Source organism: Castor canadensis, chromosome 3, assembly GCF_047511655.1.
Source record: "Castor canadensis chromosome 3, mCasCan1.hap1v2, whole genome shotgun sequence".
Lineage (NCBI taxonomy): Eukaryota > Metazoa > Chordata > Mammalia > Rodentia > Castoridae > Castor > Castor canadensis.
The window spans coordinates 158866060-158886347 of record NC_133388.1 but is presented as its reverse complement, the minus strand read 5'-3'; the positions used below and the strand labels follow the sequence as shown (position 1 = coordinate 158886347).

The following is a 20288-nucleotide window of genomic DNA, read 5'->3' as shown; positions in this document are numbered from 1 at the left end:
ATGGGTTTAAGTCTTTTCTCCATGACGTTATATTACAGGCTGGCTCTGCATTTTGTACACACATATAAAGCTTAGTTTGTGCCTGATGTGGTCTTTGAAGGAATTGACAAAATTTGGACTCACATGAAGAAGGCCTCACCTTAGCAATGCTAGAACTCCTTCTGTGTAGCTATTCCTATCTCAAACTAGCAAAAACGCTATGTCCTTCTTATTATTGCTATGTCTACTCCTCAACAAAATTGGAGAAGAGGGCAGTTGATTTTGTATCCTGCTACATTGCTGAAAGTGTTTATGATGTCTAGGAGTTTTTTGCTGGAGTTTTCAGGATCTTTTACATAAACGATCATGTCATCTGCAAATAAGCATAGTTTGATTTCTTCTTGTCCTATTTGAATTCCTTTTATTTCTTTTTCCTTCTTTCTTATTGCTCTGATTAGGAATTCCAAGTCTATGTTGAGTAACAGTGGACAGAGTGGACGCCCTTGTCTTGTTCCTAACTTCACAGGAAACAGTTTCAGTTTTTCCCCATTTAGTATGATGTTGACTATAGGCTTGTCGTACATAGTCTTTATTATGTTGAGGTGTATGCCTTCTATTTCTAGTTTCATCAGCCAGGTCTGTGTTCTTTGTTGGTGCTCCAGGTGATTCTGATTCACCACCAAATGTGTGAACTCAGGGGTCCATGCTCTAGGCTTTCTTTTGCTTTTATTGGTGGTACTGGGGGTTGAACCTAGGGCCTCACACTTGCTAGGCAAGTGCTCTACCACTTGAGCCAGGAATTGAAACCTTTTGCTTTTAGTTTGTTTTTTAGATAGGGTCTTGATCTAACTTTGCCTAGGTCAGCCTCTGACATGATCCTCTTACCTCCGTTTCCCATGTAGCTGGGATTACAGGCATGTTCCACCATTGCCGCTCCAAAAGTTTTCTTAAAATGGGTTTACCATAAGTAGTCCTTTGAAAGCCCCAGAGCTGAAGAGATCCATGCGCACGGGAGCTGGGAGAGAGTTACATGTCTGGCTGGGAAGAGGGAAGGGATTTCCTGGGGCTCACTCTCTCTCTCTCTTTTTTTTTTGGTGGTACGGGGGCATTAACTCATGGTTTTCATCTTGAGCCACTCCACAAACCCTATTTTTGTGAAGGGTTTTTCGAGATAGGGTCTTGCGAACTATTTGCCCAGGCTGGCTTTGAACTGTGATCCTCCTGATCTCTGCCTCGTGAGTAGCCAGGATTATGGGTGTGAGCCACCAGTGCCTGGCTCTCAGAACACTGTTGGTTGAGTTTTCTTCTCATTTCTTTGACATAGATGTGGGAACTGTGTTGGATGACTGCTTTCTCACTTTTTCCTCATTCTCCTCATCCCACCCCCCACCATGTTCTTGCTGATACCTCTCCATAAATGGAAACTACAAACATGTATAACCACTCCAGAAGAGAAACTAACAGGAATGCAATGGGTTTTTAATGTATGTCTCCATTTTTGAACGTTTGAATTCATAGTCTTTCCCATGTAATTAAAAACTCCATTAGTACTATTAACAAGTTATTAATTGTGACATGGAACTAAGTATGTGTGTCCTAATCTTTCCCCCAATTAATGAGAATAACTTTCATAGCCCTGAAAGATGTCTCCAATTGAATCAGGACAACTTTTATTTATTTATTTTCGTGAAAGTGACTTCTCTGCCTTGGGAAGCACTTTGTTCATTCACTCAATATTTATTAAGCACTTTATGTATTCCAAGCAGCAATAATGAAACAATTTCTATTGGCAGTTTAGAGTTGGGGGTATTGGTTTCCACTGGGCCAGGATCTTGGTAAATGTATTGTTTTCTCTTTTAAGAATCCCCAGAGGGTTGTACCCTTTGAAAGAGTCATGGTTCACTCTTCTGGGGATTTCTTTGCTCTTTGGAATGCTCCAATCTTGGGCTCAAAGGTATGTTTTATTTCCACTTAACTCCAAAGGAATCAGCAGACAGAATTTCCCCAGAGTGGCCTCTGCTGTTCTGTGCCTTTGTGGGGAGTTGACACATAGATAAGTAAGACTCTTCTGCACTACTTTGCTCATTATTCTTTCAGGTACTGGTTTATATCATCTTCCTACACAGGATCAATGTATATTTCCTGCTTCAGTGTTCATTCATTTGTTCTAGTGCAGTGGTTAAGCATGTGAGCAATAGTATGCCAGGTAAGAATGTCAAAATATTCAAAATATAACTCTCACATGCTATAGAATGAATGTGCCACAGATCAAATCAACTCATTAATAAGGGAACTAGAAGCATGGTAAACCTGGTTCAAAGGATTATAGTTGAGACAGAAGTTATCTATAGTCACTGGAATGAGATTGTTAAATCAGATAACCGATGAGGCTCATGTCTAGAGGACAGCAAAACTGTACCCTTTGGGGCTATCTTTCCTTCGGAGAGAAACTCATTTGTGATGATACAGGTCAAGGATCATTTGCATCACTGATTTCTGCAAGTTAACATCCACCCTTACTGAGTCCTTGAATATCCCAATCCATAGTAGAGATTGAGTAAATCAGAGAAACTCACATTCTGAAATCTGGAGTGGGTCTATTAGATGTTGTAGTGTGACATTGAAGAGATGGACAGCTGTTCTTGGCCTGTTTCCATGTTTTGATTATTGCATGCATTCTAACCCAGGTTCCCATTCTCACTAGCTCTGTGATGTTCGCCAAGTTACTTAACTTCTCTAGGCTTCGGTTTCCTCAAAAGTCTAGGCTTCAGAAAGGGCAGATTTCTGTGTGTAGGTTAGAGATATGGGAAATGAGGAACAGCCAAGAACTCTCAGAGCTGGAGGAGTGGAAAAGATGGAGGAGTGAATAGGAAGGGAGTCAGTGGAGCTCGGATAAGGGACCCCATCCCAGGAGATGCAGAGTTGGTGTCTAGAAGCCACCAGGCTTCACTGATGAATGGCTTACCAAACGGTGGACGTCAAATGGAGTTGTGTCTCTGTTGGAATGAACCCTGCCTCCCTCACATGAGGAACTTCAGTAGGATTTCCTCTTAGCCACCTGCATGTTTTCTAATGACTGCATGCAGACCTCCATTTGTGACCCCAAACTTCCCAATATGCAGCTAGTAACCTATTCAACTTCCATTCCCCTCCTTCTCTTGTACCTCCAGTTTGGCTCAAGGTGGCAATATGCCCATCCAAAATTTCCTAGGCCTTCTTCAAGGTCATGTGAATAGTTCTGCCCAATGAGATGCATATGAAAGGCTTTCATTTTCCTTTGAATGAAGCTTCCAGGAAAGCTGTTATTTTCCTAAGAAAAATGGACAATTTAGCTGGTGTGGGCTCTCTGCTTTCTCCTTTTGCCCTTTCCCTGCCTGAAATGGAGACATGATGCTGGAAGATGCCCAGCCATTTGTGACTACTTGCTAAGGAAGGCTCAACAGGTCATGGAGGAGTCTTTTCCTAGAGTAGCCATGTTAGGGCTGGCTTACCCACTACTCAGCTTCCTGGGTGCATGAGAGAAATTAATCTCTCCCTTGCTCCACTGTTTGGCTCTGACACATGTAACCCAGCACAGCTGTGACAGGCCCTGTCAATCTGTATAGACAGTATGGACTGTGACTGATGTGGGACATGGTTCCAGAAACCCTGAGAAGGTCTGGAATGGCAGGAAAAATCTCCTGTACTTGGGTGAAACCAAATGGAACACATCTATCATCTCCCTAGAGCTAGGTAGAACATTCCCCTTTCATTATGAAAGAACAAATTCCTCTATTCTAGTCCAACATTGTCCCTGAGGTTGAGAGACATGTACTGACCTGCTCAGATAACTGGCAGCTGATGTGATTGGCAGGTGGGTCTATCTTATGCCCTATGCTTTCTTCACCACCAAAGTGGTTCAAGAGCCAAGATCCTTCATATTTTGTTTTGTTTTCCACTGAGACAATTAGCTGAGTATCTGGCATGCCAAATTAGCAAAATGTGAGGGCCTTTGAATGAAAGTAAATAATGCTTAAACAAATCAAATAATTTACAAGAAATCCAGATAGTAATTGAAAGGATGAATCTGGTGATTCTAAATGACAAACAGTTCTCTTAATCTTAATTATTAATTGTTAAATTAAGTGTAATGGCTCATATGTTCTCATATTATTCTGATTTATTCATCATTAGTGTACTTAAGGGAAGTGGAAAACAAAAATTAATCATATGTAAATTTCTGTAGTCACAGGATAGGACAGACACCATTATCACAAAGGTACCAGCTTGTAGTGGAGCTGACAATGTTCCTGGTTTGAGCAATGTTGATTCCATGTGACTCTTCACCTCTAAGAAACCGTGTCTTGATATGGAAGTCTACAAAGACGCAGAGCTTTTCCACAGAGCACAGTTCATGGACAGATGGCTGGGAAACCAACTCTAAGAACTTTGAGTTCACAACCCATGAATGGTCTTCAGTACATGAGAAATTTATGGGGCTCTTGCAGTTCCATTGGCTTTTGATACAGCACCCTCTGGTGGCCATTTTTCCCCTGTTTTTCTACAGGCAAATTGAACCAAAACTCTTTATGGAGGAATTTTAGAATCAGTGTTTACCATGTTTGTGGTGATTCTGTACTTCTTTTGGGAGAGCATTTCCTTGATTCATATATTTTATGTTCATCAAAATTTTACTGAGTGTCAACCTGGATTCCTTGTGACGCTGTTCAAATTCTTCTTGGTTTTCCATCTGAAAAGCACATTTCCAAATCTTGCCTATAAAGGCCAGTATTTAGTGGGCCACTTGTCTGTGTGTGTGTTTTCAGGCCTGAGGCCCTCTTCCTTCCTTGTCAAGGGGAATGCTAACCTGCTGTCCTTTGGTGGGCTACTAAACAACACTTAGTGGGCCACTTGGAATAAAAGAAACAACTTCATTTAACTCCATTAGGGAGAACTTGCCATTACTACTGTGGGCAAAATGTATTTTTGGATTAATTTAATTTTAAAATGATTTTTTAATGTGCATAAAAACCTTCAGAAAATTCTGAAGTCATAATTACATTTAAGTATTATCTGTATCTATGACTTCTGTCTCAGGAAGTCAGGAAACAGATCAGTTATAAAGACAGGAAGGTTAAAAGAACACCTCTCTTCCTCCCTCCCCCTCCTTCCTTTTCTCCCTCCTTCCATCTGTTTTTTTTTTTTGTTTTTTTTTTTTTGAGACAGGGTCTCACTATATATCCCAGAATGGGCTACATTTCAAGTGCTGATGAACTGGCTCAAGTGGTAGAGTGCTTGCCTAGGAAGCATGAGGCCCTGAGTTCAAACCACAGTACCACAAAAAAAGAGAGACTGCATTTCAACCTTTCTTAGAGCTAGCTATGGGAGCAATGAGTTGGAAATGAAGATAGTAGAGAAGGAGACTGCAGGTCATTTTCTTAAGAAAGTCAACTTGGCTGGCAGTTCGATTCTTTTGCCCTTTCTTTTTGTTCGCCTGGGACACAGATGTAGTTACTGGAACCCAGTAGCCATATTGGGTCTTGAGATAAACTGGAGGAACGAAGTCTGCTAAGGATGATGGGAAGTAGAAAGATAAAATGAATGGTTTCCTCATGACTATGGAGCCATCAAACCAACCTTGAACTGTCAACCTCTTGACTGCTCCTATGCAGGAGAAATGACAAGTATTTTGCTTAAGACCCAGAATTGGGCTTTCTGTTATTTGTAGCTGAACCAAATGTTAGCTTACATGCTTTTGTTTTACTGTTCTTCTCAGGGCCTTGACTGCCAGCAATTTGTTTCCTTTTACTTGGTTCATAGCTTTCTCTGCTCTTTCCTCTCCACCTATCCTCAAGCCCAGGCACTAGCAAACTTTTTATTAAGGGCCACATAGTAACTATTGTAGGCTTTGCAAGTCATGCAATCTCTGTCTCATATTCAGAGCAAACTCAGCTCTAACCATATTGTTCAAATGCAGCTGCAGACATTACACAAAGTAAATGTGTGAGGCTGTGTTTCAGTAAAAACTTTATTTAAAAGGACATGCAACTGGCTGCATGCCCTAGTTTTCTGACTCCTACTTCAGTTCACAAATTCAGGGGACATGAAAAAATAGTCTTTATTAACAAAGTGGTTGGAGATAATCTGTTGTCCAAGGAAGTCCCCCTCATTGGACCATGGCATGTCCAAGTCAGGGAGCGTGTCTTATTTGTGTGTACATTCTTGTCATCTAGTATAGCATTTGACACATGACATAGTTCAGTATATGTTTTCAAATAAATAAATAGAAGTAAAGAATGGAGCCAAGAAAACAATGAAGCCTTTGGTAGCCAAAAGTTGGTGGCACTGAGACACCAAGCCCTGGTTTAAACTAGGATCCTTTTTGAGTGATAAGTGCTTGGGCATCTGTGAAAGCTGCGTTCACTGTAAGTATCTCTTCTTTCTTTTGAGCAGACTGATCTGTGCCACTAACACTTTCTGCACATCAAACGACAGGGTAGAGCATGGCTCACTCCCCTTCTCCCATCTCTCACACACACTTGGAGTAGAGCTGGAACCAAGAACAGAGATGTTCCCTTTGGTCTAAGCTTAAAGGGCTGGACCGCCATGAAGAAGGTCTGAGGGCCGAGCAGGCACTGTGCGAGCTGAAATAGGTCCCTGCTGGTGGAGCTGCAGGGAAGCAGTTTCCAATAAGAGGCTGCTGGGGCTGCAGAGAGGGTTTGGGCTGCTTTTGCAATGACATATGGCCTCTTCTCTCCCAGGGGAATGGTTGTACATTAGGACTGGCGTCTTTGGACAGAGGCTACTTTTGCTGTTTTTTGGTGCTAAATTCACATGGTTCCCTATGCTAAAGCACACCCCTATCTTTTCCCATTTATCTCAAAAGTTCACTGTATGTCATGGTGCAAGATGCAGATGAGACAGTAGATGCATCCATTGTGAAAGTATTGCCTCATTTTGCTCATTTTCCTGTTAATTGGTATACTCAGCCACAATCCCTTATCCCAAGATTTTGAGGCTGTATGTGCTTTGGAATTCAGATGATTTTGGATTTTAGAAAGGTAAAACAGTGTCCATGTATATTATATAACACCCCAGCACATTTTGTGGATACACCCTTAGACCAGACACATTAATATCTCTGCTCAAAAACATGAGCATTCACATTCAGTACTGACAAATGAAGTTCCTGAGAGGAACTTACTTGTCTCTTTTTGCAGTACTAGGGTTTGAACTCAGGGCCTCATGCTTATTAGGCAGGTGATCTACCACTTGAGCTATTCTGCCAGCCTTTTTTTGTGATGGGTTTTTTAGAGACAGGGTCTCATGAATTATTTGCCCAGGGCTGGCTTTGAACAGTGATCCTTCTGATCTTTGCCTCCAAAGTAGCTAGGATTGCAGGCACAAGCCACCAGTACCTGGCTTGCATGTTTCTTGTGAAGGTCTTCTGCATGCTGCCTCACACATAATGGCTGCTTAGTAAGTTTTTGTTAACTAGACAAACAACTGTCTTGGAGGATATAAGTTATGACATCAGCTTTTTACAGTTGATAAAACTAAATCCCAGGCAGTTGAAGGGCTTACCCTGGTGACATGGAGAGTTTTTTGTCCTTGCAATTCCTGTGTATTTGCACACAAGAAGATTGATGGCAATCAAGAAGATTAATGGAACAGGGCACTGGTGGCTCACACTTGTAATCCTGGCTACTTGGGAGACTACGCTCAGGAGGACGGAGGCTCGAGGCTAGCCCCAGGCAAAGAGTTAGGGAGACCCCCATCTCCAAAAAATATCCAGAGCAAAATGGACTCAAGTTGTACACTGCCTGCTTTGCAAGTGTGAAGCCATCCCACCAAAAGAAAAATAAAAGATTGATGGTTTAAAAGGAAAGGAAGCTGGAACTGAGAGTAAGTTGTTCTCAGCAGCAGGTGATTCTGCCCTCTAAACTGCCCCCCCCACCACAATGGAAGGGCATTTGGCAATGTCCAGAGATTTTGGTTGTCCCAACTGAGGGGGTCATGTTATGGTATGCTGCTAAATGTCCACACTGAACAGGACAGTCCCTACAACCAAGAAATAGCCTAAAGAGATGAGTTTGAGAATTTAGTCTCATTCAGAAAAAACTCTAATGAAAGCTCTTGAGTTGGGAGACCCATCTGATTGCTTTCTGCATTAGTGACTTTCCAGGTCATTTTCTGCAAACCCCTTACCCGAACCCAGGCAGTATGAGGGCACTGCACTTATCCCATCTCCCTTCACCCTGCAAACCAAACCAAACTTGCTCCGCTGCCCAGTGAACGAATGACTGCTCCTGCCAGGATGGTGGTTTGAAGTCCCAGCTGAGGATGGGCTGTACTAGGGGCCCAGGAGGGAAAGTGAACACATGGGATTTTCTCTGTGATACAAGAGTATGTTTCCAGAAATAAAAAATTCCTAACAAAGTAACAAACGAATGACTTTAATGTTCTCCCTCATATGTGGACATTAGATCAAGGGCAAACACAACAAGGGGATTGGACTATGAGCACATGATAAAAGCGAGAGCACACAAGGGTGGGGTGAGGATAGGTAAGACACCTAAAAAACTAGCTAGCATTTGTTGCCCTTAACGCAGAGAAACTAAAGCAGATACCTTAAAGCAACTGAGGCCAATAGGAAAAGGGGAACAGGTACTAGAGAAAAGGTTAGATCAAAAAGAATTAACCTAGAAGGTAACACACATGCACAGGAAATCAATGTGAGTCAATGCCCTGTATAGCTATCCTTATCTCAACCAGCAAAACCCCTTGTTCCTTCCTGTTATTGCTTATACTCTCTCTACAACAAAATTAGAAATAAGGGCAAAATAGTTTCTCCTGGGTATTGAGGGGGGAAGCGGGAGGGGGTGGAGTGGGTGGTAAGGGAGGGGGTGGGGGCAGGGGGGAGAAATGAACCAAGCCTTGTATGCACATATGAATAATAAAAGAAAAAGGAAAAAAAAAAAGATCAGAATGATGATTTTATGTTTTTCTTTTTCTTTTTTTTTTGCCTCTTCACTTTGCCTTGACAGATGGAGAAGGCAAACCCTGGTAATTGGTAACTTTTGAGTTACCAGCAGAGGGCAGACGTCGCTTACCTATAGGAAAAACCCAAGTTCTGCTTGGTTTTCAAGTGGAGATGAAAATGCCAATGCAAACCTGCAGGAACCCATTGATTGATCAACTGCCTCTCCTGGCCACCTTCTTCCCCTCTGCCATCACTGATGTGATCGTGATTGTCTCACACATAATTCTTGATCTGAGAATATTAGTGTTCTTCTTTTGTGCCCATTTAAAGGTGGTTTGAAAATCTCAAATAATGGAAATAAAATAACTATCTTCCTAATTGAAAATAATGCATGCTCATTAGAGAAAATTTGAAAAATACATACCCAGAGATAAGCATTGTGATTGGCCTTTTGGTGCTTGCTTCTTTCCAGTCTATTAAAATTCTGAAATCTTAAATTCTATTAAAATTTCTGAAATGGGGTTGAGGGGCCTCTGACACACTGAGAAATGTACAAATATGCTGTACCTTCTTGTCTCTATATTTTTGCTCCCAGGTCAACTGGGAACTCTTCTTCTGATCTCTGAAAACCTAATTCTACATATTCTTTAAGGTCAAGCTCGAATGTCTTGCTTGGTTCTCCCCAGCAGGAATCGATCTATTTTCTCTGTGCTACTTTGTCTATGATTCTCTTTTGCCAGTGAACACTTTCTGCCTTATACTATGATTTCTGTGTACAAAAGAACATTCCTAAATTTTGAATGTGGGAATCTCGCTTCTTTATCTTATCCTCCACAGCACCAACATGAGGCTGGTACATGGGAAATACTCAAATGTTTTGTGAAAAGGAAGCAAGGAAAGGAGGAAGAAAAGAAGGAAAAGCAGAAAGAGAGAGGGTAGGGAGGAAGAAAAGAAGGAATGAGAGAGTAAAGGAAAGAAGGGAGAATGAAGGAAGCTATTTCCTTGTAACTGGCAGCAAGGACAGCAAGTCAGAAAGGCATTATTCCAGTTTCACAGGCAAGGCCCAGAGAATCTGAGGGCTGGCTCATGTTATAATGCCATTTGGTGGAATCTTTCTGATTAGAAGACTCAGAGCTTGGGCATTATTATGGGCTGGATTGTGCCTTCCAAAATGAAATGTTGATGTCCTAACCCCTAATAACTGTGAATGTCACTTTATGTGGAAAGAGGGCTTGGCAGGTGTCATCAAGTCAAGCTGAGGTCACGCTGGATTAGAATGGGTCTTAAATCCAATGACTGGTGTCCTCATGAGAAGAGGGAGATTTGGACAGAGAGACACACAGAGAGGGAGTACAGGCATGTGAATGAAGACAGAGGCAGAAATCAGAGTGAGGCAGCCACAAGGCAAGGAGTGCCAAGAATTTCTGGCAACCAGCAGAAAGTGGAAGAGGCAGGAATGATTAATTCCTGGAGACTTCAAAAAAAGGATGGCTCTGAAGATGTGCTGTTTTCAAACTTCTACCCTTTAGAATTGTAAGAGGATGAGTTTCTGTTAGGCTAAGCTAACAGAAACTTAAATTGTCCACTTTGTGGCAATTTGTTATAGCAGCCCAAGGAAATTTATGCATCGTGTTAAGACTTGTAGGCCCATTGGGGGATGAAGGGAAGTCCTATGGATATGTGGAAGGAAGTCAAGATCCCAAGATGATAAAGGGAGTCTTCGTGAGGGTCAGACAGAAGGGAGTTGTCTAATAGATTCAAAGATAAATTTAGGTTATTTGCCAGATTTCAGCACAGGCAAATTCTTCTTTTTACCTAGTTTATTTTAAAAACTATTAGCTCTTGGAAATGTCTTTAAAAGATGTGGCAAAAGTTGAGCCCTTTAATTTCTCATGTGTTATCAATTTCTGAATGCAGTAATGATAGTATCTTGTTATCTTCTAAATGGTTTCTGTTGTATCATGATATATAGCAACAGGTCATGTTGCTGAAAAATGGTAGGCACCAAGATCTAGCTTTTGGAATGAAAATAAGTACACCTCAGTCATTCACTTACCCATCATCATCCTCAGGATTTACAGCACTGTGAATATTAAATTATAACTGGGAAAATATTACGAAAGCAAGGAGACAGAACAAAACCAAATGCTTGCTTCCTCTCATTCCCATGACTTAGGTACTATGGTCCAAAGACAGAGAGGTCCATTCTCTCTCTTTCTCTCTGTTTCTGTTTCTCTTTCTCCTCTTCTCATTCTGGGGATTAAACCCAGGCCTTTCAGATGTTAGGCAAGCACTACCACCTGAGCCACACCGCTAGTCCCAGAGACCAGTTTTTAGGAGAAAACAACTTATGGGTGGTTGCAGGTGAGACTGTTGGATAAATGTCATCATCACTTTCCATGGTAGGAAAAGTAAGTTGGGGACACCTAGAGGCCTTTCCTTAGGTTCCCAGGGGGAGCACTTACATGGCTCCAGCTTTGCATGAGTAATCATGAAGATGATGGTGACAGCAGTAATAATAACTATCATGCCTTGATCAAAAACAACCAACACTGTTCCAGAAGGATTTTCACCTAGGCAGCTAGCAGTGTCTGGTGCATAGCATTCACCCAATGAAAGTTTTTTTTTTTTTTTTCCCAAATTCCAGCACATTCTTTATTAAAACAGGAGATTAGCAAGCGTTAGAGAGGTGCTAAATACATGGGAACATCTGACTGAATTTTACTTCTTTTTTTTTTTTTGTTTTTTTTTTTTCATTTTTCTTTTATTATTCATATGTGCATACAAGGCTTGGTTTATTTCTCCCCCCTGCCCCCACCCCCTCCCTTACCACCCACTCCACCCCCTCCCGCTCCCCCCCTCAATACCCAGCAGAAACTATTTTGCCCTTATCTCTAATTTTGTTGTAGAGAGAGTATAAGCAATAATAGGAAGGAACAAGGGGTTTTGCTGGTTGAGATAAGGATAGCTATACAGGGCATTGACTCACATTGATTTCCTGTGCATGGGTGTTACCTTCTAGGTTAATTCTTTTTAATCTAACCTTTTCTCTAGTTCCTGGTCCCCTTTTCCTATTGGCCTCAGTTGCTTTAAGGTATCTGCTTTAGTTTCTCTGCATTAAGGGCAACAAATGCTAGCTAGTTTTTTAGGTGTCTTACCTATCCTCACCCCTCCCTTGTGTGCTCTCGCTTTTATCATGTGCTCATAGTCCAATCCCCTTGTTGTGTTTGCCCTTGATCTAATGTCCACATATGAGGGAGAACATACGATTTTTGGTCTTTTGAGCCAGGCTAACCTCACTCAGAATGATGTTCTCCAATTCCATCCATTTACCAGCGAATGATAACATTTCGTTCTTCTTCATGGCTGCATAAAATTCCACCAATGAAAGTTTTTTCTGAATGAATGAATTAGTGGATTTGAATCCCTCACACCAATGTCCTTCATTGCTTTGTGACCTAGTTTGTTCCTGTAATTTCCTGGCAGGATGATGTTTAGGAGTGAGGGAGGCTCAGTGGATACTGACAGTATATGGACATAGTCACCAATTTGGAGTAGTAATGAGTTTTGGTTTTCCCAAATTATCTCCCATCATTTCAGGGTCACTGCTCCCGAGTTTATTAGTGGGCTGGTATTGGATCCTAGATGAAGATCTCAGAGGAGCTGTGGATGCCTCCAAACCGAAGCAACTATGCTAGCAGTAGGAATGACAGTGACATTTATTAAAGCTTTCAGTTCCTGGTAAGTGCCCATATTAAGCTCTCTTGGCTAAAAATAATATTGTCATTTGAGTATTTCCTGACCTTAAGATTTAATACTAATTGATTATCCAAAAATATTGGCTGGGCACCTACTATGTGCTAGGTACTTTCAGACACTGAAGATTTTTCAGAAACCAAAATGCTTCCATGGAGCATTCCAGTACGGGAGGAAATGATAATATGCAAATAAAAATGTAAACAATGTCAGGTGTTTGTAAGTGCTATGAAGGTTAGAGAGAGAGAGGGAAGTTAAGGAAGATTTCCGGGGTGTGGGTGGGTTTTTATTTTTATGGGGAAGATGAAATATACATTGAGAAAAATCAAGAGATCCACTTTAGGCATGTTAAGAGGGAGATGACTACTAGACTACTGAACATCATTTTCCCCTGATGTTAGGAGTATGTGTGAAGTAATGTGATTTGAATTAAAAGAGCACTGGACTCTCTGTCCCTATGCCCAAAGGGGGAAAAAAAAAACCCAAAAACCAAAAGGGAAAAAAAGAGTGAAAAAGCTATGTGATTTTGAGCAAGTAACAATCTTCTTGGGTCTTATTTTGTCTTAAGAAGATTCATCAAGATTATCCCTCCTTACTAGTTTCAAATCCTGTGATTGTGGGTTCCTACCCTATAATCCTATACCCTAAGAGTGGCCACCAAGCGATATAGTCACCTAAGAATCTTGTCAACATCTTGACCTTCTTATGAAGGCGTCGCTGTTTGGGAAGAGGAGGTAGTGCTCTGTCTGACCCATTCATTCTGTATCACCGATGGATAGAGCATGGTAGACGATGGTAAAGGAGTTTTTCATTATTGTATGTACATGTTATCACATAATGGGTGGGTAGTGGTTGTTTTGTACTCAAGGTATTACACTATGGGTCCATTATGGGGGGGTTACCTTTATTATGGGGAGGTTACCTCTGTGGCATGAGAAGAAGGTTTATGTCAATGGAGAAATCTTGCATTTAAGTGAGCAGGGTCTTGCTGTGTAGCCCAGGCTGGTCTCCTACTTGCCATTCTCCTGCCTTAGCCTCCTTCCATAAGGTTTCTACATTTTGTTTCTTCTCTTTTCTTTCTGTGCACACTTACTGGACCATTTTACTTTTGGCCTTCACCACTTAGATAATATTGACTCCTAAATCACTACCTCTTCAGAGTTTCTTATTTTCAAATGATGCTTAGTCATCTCTGTTTGTATATTTGTTAGGGTCTTCCATGACAGGTCCAAAATTGAACTAATTATCTCCTGTATCCTCTTCTTCTTTTCCTCCTTCCTCCTCCTCATCCCTCTTCCCCTTCCTCATCTTCTTCTCTTCCTCCTCCTCCTATTCTTCACCTTACTTAATTCCATTGTTAAACCAGTCAAGTTAAAAGTTTTATAGTTGGCTACTTTACTTCTATCTTACTGTGGCAATGATGCTCCAAGCTGGTCCTTGGTTATCTTCACCTCCATTTCTACAATGTGTCATGGTTCTTTGTGGCCAAAGAATATGTGAGAAGTGGTGGTGTGTGGCTTCTAAGGCTAGGTCATAAGGGAAATTGCCAAGTCACCATGTTCTCTTTTGAATCATTTATTCTAGGGAAAGCCAGCTGGCATGTCATGAAGACAATCAAGAAGCCTCATGAGGAGGCCCATATGGCGAGGATCTTGAAGCTCTTGCCAAAGGTTAGCATCCACTCACCAACCATGTGTGTGGCCATCTTGGAAATGGATCCTTTAATTTTTGTCAAACCTTCAGCTCTGGCCAACACCTTGACAAGGCAACCTCATGAGAGATAATGAGCCAAAATCCCAGTTAAGCTATATTTGATCATCTTGGCTCATGAGGACTGTGAGTCAGTACATATTTATCTTTGTTTTAGGATGATAAGTTTTGGGGTAATTTGTTTGTAAAAATAAGTAGATAAAACATCTATAAACCACATTTCATTAGTCACTAAATTCTGTTGATATTACAATAGAAGTATTTCTTAAGTGTAACTGATTTCTTTACCCCCACTATTTTTGCTCTAATTTTAGACTTTTATTATCTCTTTCCTGGGCTAGTGCAGTCTCTCCCTATTGGTTTCCTTGACTGTAATTAACTTTCTTTTACCTCTAGTTCATCCTCTATATTGCCATCCATCACCTTTTACAAATATAAATCTGATCCTGCTGTTCCTGCTACATCAGTCAGGATGGCCTGTAGTTTTAGTGCAACAATAAAACAACCTCTAAATCAAAGTGGCTAAGACAAAAAGAAGTTTTTTCTTAGTGTTGCTACAAGTTCACTGTCATCCAGCAGGAGGGCTCTGCTCATGACAATCACTCAGGACCCCAGGTGACAGAGGAGCTACTGTCTTAAAATCACTGATCATTTTCTAGAAGTGAAAGAGTATGTGACAGAACACTTACTGAGTCTTAAACCTCCACCCGGAAGTGACCCATATCACCTCTATTCACATTCAATTGGCCAAAACAAGTCACATGGTCATTTCTAACTTCATGTGGGCAGAGAAATGCTATTCTGTCATGTACCTGCTTCAAGCTTTTGAATGGTTCCACTTCACCTATGGGCTACAGTCTTAGTCCCTGTGCATAGCATGCAAAGCCCTTTGTGATTTGTGCTCAGTCTGCTTTTTTAACACCGTCTCCCGCAGCCCTCCACTTTCCATCTAGTGCTCTACTGTAATTAATCTGAGCTGCTCTTCTTTTATATGCATTAAACGAAAATTTTTTGGAAATGAGGTCTTGCTATATAGCCTAGGCTGGCCTTAAACTCTCCTTTCTCCTGCCTCAGTCTCCCAGGTACTGGGATTACAGTTGTATACCAGCACTCTTGCCTGCACAGGTGTTGCACACATTAAATTTAATTGGCAGATGCATACTTATCCTTTAAGACTTCATGTTTTCTTCCTTTCTGAAGCCATCCCAGAACTTCCTAAATATTCACTCCCTCTTCTTCAACCGCCTCCTCTTTGTAAATCCCTCCGTCATAGACCAGCTTTCATCACGTGTTTCTTCTTTACTCCAGAGCTCTGTAAGTATAGGAACAATGCCTTACATTCATGTGCCCCGCGCCATGTACAGAGCCTGGCATATCAGAGAAGCTTAAGAAATATTTGCTGAATGAATGCATAAATGTCCTTTCCCACAACCCCTGAAGGTTAGTCAGATGTATCCTACTCTCTGATCCAAGCTTTTAAGGGAGTTCTTCCATCTTATTTCTTCCCACGATGTCATTTTGTTTTTCCCACTGGGCAACATTAATCATGCCCCATGAATTTCTTTTTCCTGCTGGGGAACCCTGCATTCCCTCCATGCAAGACATAGTGTTTGTCACTGGCAACTGGAAGATGATCACTTCTGTGCTCTGTGAGTCTGTATACTATACAGGTGTGCCAAGGATCTGCTGAGGTGCCTTCATAAAGGGGGCTAGCTGAAGTTCCCTTTCACATGTCTTTCAGAATAGGAGATGTGTAAATACTTTGTTGGGAAGAGAGAGTCTTCCTTTTCAACACCTATTAAAAATCAGGATGTTACTTGGGAATGTTAGCACTTAGGCTGATTAATACCTTATAACATCAGATTAATGAAATTTTAGGTCAGGGAGATGGGATAATATATTTTCTAAGTCAGAATGAATTAAGAGTGCTCATGAGCTGGGGTGAGATAGGGATTGGTAAGGAGCTGACATGTTAAAGTAGGTGGGGCATTTTGCTGAGATTCAGGGCTTTTGAAATGGAAAGGCACTGAGGAGGTGTGTAGACTCTACAGCTGCCCTATTCAGTATGGTAGCCTCTAACCACATGTGCCTGTTGAACCCTTGAACTATGTTCAGTCTGAATTGAGATGCTCAATGACTATAAAAGGCACAACCAATTTGGAAGACTTAAAAAAAATTTTCATAATTTTTTTTCATATTTATTACATATTGACATGGTGACATTTTAGATTTATTATGCTTGATATAATCTGGCATAAATATTCTAGGTATAAATATAAATATACTAAGTATATTACATTAATCTCACCTCTTTCTTTCTTTCCTTTTCTCTTGCTCTCTCTTTCCTTCCTTCTCTTTTTTTTAAATTCAGGATTTCCCTATGTGGCCCAGGCTGGCCTTTGAACTCATGATCCTCCTGTCTCTACCTCCTGAGAGTTGGAACTACAGGTATGTACCACTATACCTGGTAGTTTCTTTTCTTTTCTTTTTTTTTTTTTTTTACTTCTTTTAATGTGACTACTAGAAAGCATTAAATTACATTATGCATTCACATGTGTGGCTTGTTTTACATTGGTACGGGGTAGCACTGGTCCAGAACTTAAACATTCCCCATTCTGCTTGTTGTTGCTTCTTCTCTGCCTCTTTTCTTTTCTCCTTCTCTTCCTTTTTGGGTCTTTTCTACATTCAGGTTCTGTGCTAGTTTCTGGGTTATAGAAAGGAGTTCAACAGAGTCCCAATTAAATGAGTCTCAACTTATGGCTGTAATTACTCATCGGAAGGTGGACTTAGCATATATTCTAAGAAGTAGAATAGACCACTTCAACATGTTGGCAGGGGGAAGAGAAAGGAAATAGAATTTAAAAATTTAAGACTTTACCGTATATATAAGGCACTTTCTCAGTGCTTCTCATGTACCGTCTTTTTTTCATTATCTTCATAGATCTTTGAATTATGTATTATCTAAATATAGGCTTTGAAACATTTAGGAACTCGCATATTTCCTTGGACATTACTTTCAAAGAGGCCTTGGATAATTGGGTGCAGGTAGCTCAGAGCAAATCCTCCACCATATTGAAAAACATAGCTTGAAGATTTGTCTTATTGATCATGAAACAAAATAATCTCATATTCAAAGGACCCTCATGGACTTCAATATAAATGAACATTTACATTAATTTTCACCTGAATTCTTCAATTCTATACTTGTACCATTTGGTCAAACACCAACATTGGCCACCTGTATTATTTATTGACCCCCGTTTGGTCCCGTTCTACTTGCTATCCATCTTTCCAGTGCAAGTTAACTTCTGAATCCATCTCAAGAATTTTTCAGTTGTACTATGTGTCTCAAATGGCAAAATTCTGCTAATAATGGGAGAGGGAAGTCCTCTCAAAGGTCCTCACCTGCTGTGTGTTTCCTTTCCATTTCAAGCTTCTCTTTTGTTTTTATTTTTATCAAGGATATAACATCCTCTCACAATTTTCACTTTGATATCTTATTGCTACCAACTATGAATATTGTTTAAAGTATCAGAGTAAAACATGATTTGCTCACTGAAAATTAGTAAAAAATGATTTTTGAATTAGTACTGAATTAGCTGAGTGGAATTAGTGCCCCCCTCCCCCCACCAACCAAATCACCCTTCAGACAAGTATCCAGGTGCTGTAGATTTTAGGATAGAAGCACTGGCCTCATGATCTGTTCTGTGGGTCTTTCTGCCTCTCTCTGCCATTCTCAGCATTGGCAGCATTCTTCAGGCTGGCAGCAAAACGGCTGCCACAGTGTCAGGCAGGGATTACATCTATAAAGGACACCCCCAGGGTCTTCCAACTACTCTATTCATCATGGAAAAAGCCCCCAGTGGACTTCTTGCATTCTTGCATCTCATTGTTCACCACTGTATTGTATGCCTGGTTCTGAGCCTACCATTTGAAAGATGGGATTGCCTTTAGTTGGTGTAGTCACCATCCGAAAACCCTTGGTTGTGTGACACCTGAATAAACTGTGGCTCTGTTAGGAAGGAAGAAGGGGGAATGATGGGCACACCTAATAGTGGCCCTATATAATGCCAACATAATTCAATGTGGCATAGATGATAGGCAGTTATTTTGATGGGCTGTGTAATACAAAGGAACTTTGGTGTAAGTTGTTTGATTATCAGGGTAGTTAAGGAAGCCATGTTGAAGTATGCTAGTCAAGAATACATTTTTTATATAGGACTGCTATGATGTTGTTCTGCTGATGAACTCATGCTTCCACAGGGAGAACAGATGTTTTGAGCAAAGAGTTAGAAGAGAAGAGAAAAGAAATGAATCCCAGGTCTGCTGCATAATATTCAGGTGTTTCATCAACTTAGCTGTTTGAGTCCCTGGAGAGAAGGTGAGCTGCTCTGAGTCAGATGTTTATACTTAAGTAGTAGATCAGAAATAAATTAGCCTTTTTCTACACCATGCAGCCTGTGGTGGTGCTTAGTCACATCAGATTTTTTATTTATTCACATTAACAGCAGGAACTAGCAGGGTGAATATAATAGATAGGATTGGATCCAGACCACACTCTCCCCTGGGAATAGTGGGAAGTTTTGAAAATTCTTGATTATTCATAGCAGAAGATGAGAGTGAGAGCACAGCTCCTCTAAAGTGGCAGTCAAAAGTGTTTCTTTTCAGCAACTGTGACTTGCATATGAACATGAGTGAATCTGCTGCTTCATTTCTGAAAAATCTGTCTTGAGAATTAGAAGTCTCTCCATCTCTTTCCTCCTACCTCCTGCTGATCTTTGGACCTCTATTTCATTTAGATGGAGTAATTCCATGCCTTTACCTATGCTGTTCCATGTTAGAATTTCCTTTCCTGCCTTGTTTATCTGGCACATTTATGTGAGGCATTGGCATCCTTCCCTCACTAATGATTTCTTGCTACTGAAGTGATTGAAGTGTCCCATTATCTTCATCCCATAAAAAGAAGCTGCTCATCAGGAGGATGACAAACCATTCCAGTTTGTTGGGACTGGGATGGGGAGGAAAGGAATCCAGGGATGCAGGGTTTTGGTGTTTAAAACTACAAAAGTGCAGGAAAAAGTAGAATGAGTTGGTAATCCCAGGCTACCAGTCACTGAAGAATAAGGGAAAAAGACAGACAAAGGGATTGGAAAGCAAGAAGCAGGGGGTGAGGGAAAGAGTGAAGTAGTGATAAAGTTCTCTAAATCCCTCGTCCTCAAACTTCAAAACTTCCATCCATCCATCCATCTATCCATCAATCCATCCATCCATCTATCCATCCAACAGGTATGCATGGATGCCTGAGGTACCAGGCTATCCATGTGGGTCCCATCAGTTTTGAGGAATGTTGACATGGGCCTTGTCATCCCAAGAACCCACTACCAACTCCTCCTTGCTAATCTTCTTATTCATAGCAAATGTGTTTGCTGTGGACTTCCAGAGTAATTTTGGGAGTAACACAGTCAGCAGAATCTTGGCAACTTTGAGTGTGGCTTGGTACCATAAGTCCTCTGAGATATCCAGGAACGAAAATGGCCAACCACGATTCATCCTCAGCTTAAATGCAGTTGTGAGATGTGAGAAGCAAACCATTCTTTGGCTTAACTTCTTAACTTCATGTTGCCTCACTTCCTTCTGTGCAACCCCTTGAACTATTTATCATTTCCTAAACTTGCCTGCTTCTTTTTGGCTTCCAGGTCTTTCCATAGGCTGTTTGCTTTGATTGTACCTTCCAAGTACACTTGTCTTGCCCCCATGGCTTATGTAGATGTGCACTAAAGTTTCATCTCTACTATTGCCTCCTCCTGTGAGCCAAGCTATGCCCTCTCTCTCAGCTCTCATAACAACTGTAGCTGCTCCATTGTAGCATTTATTACATGGT

General features: G+C 41.0%; 2 long non-coding RNA genes and 1 other non-coding gene across 3 annotated transcripts in view; 1 reads left to right on the top strand and 2 right to left on the bottom strand.

Annotated features, from left to right (window-relative positions):
* The window catches only part of LOC141421695 (uncharacterized), a 61478-nt gene extending 52148 nt beyond the window's left edge, over positions 1 to 9330 (top strand). The window contains exon 3 of the long non-coding RNA XR_012446363.1: positions 9006 to 9330. This is a non-coding gene — a long non-coding RNA (uncharacterized lncRNA). The remainder of the gene's footprint in view (positions 1 to 9005) is intronic.
* The window catches only part of LOC109678765 (uncharacterized), a 30238-nt gene that overhangs the window by 4482 nt on the left and 5468 nt on the right, over positions 1 to 20288 (bottom strand). Inside the window, exon 2 of the long non-coding RNA XR_002211711.2 lies at positions 15570 to 15719. This is a non-coding gene — a long non-coding RNA (uncharacterized lncRNA). The remainder of the gene's footprint in view (positions 1 to 15569; positions 15720 to 20288) is intronic.
* LOC141421825 (U6atac minor spliceosomal RNA) lies at positions 4725 to 4847 on the bottom strand. The gene has a single exon (XR_012446515.1). It is a non-coding gene; the product is annotated as a U6atac minor spliceosomal RNA (small nuclear RNA).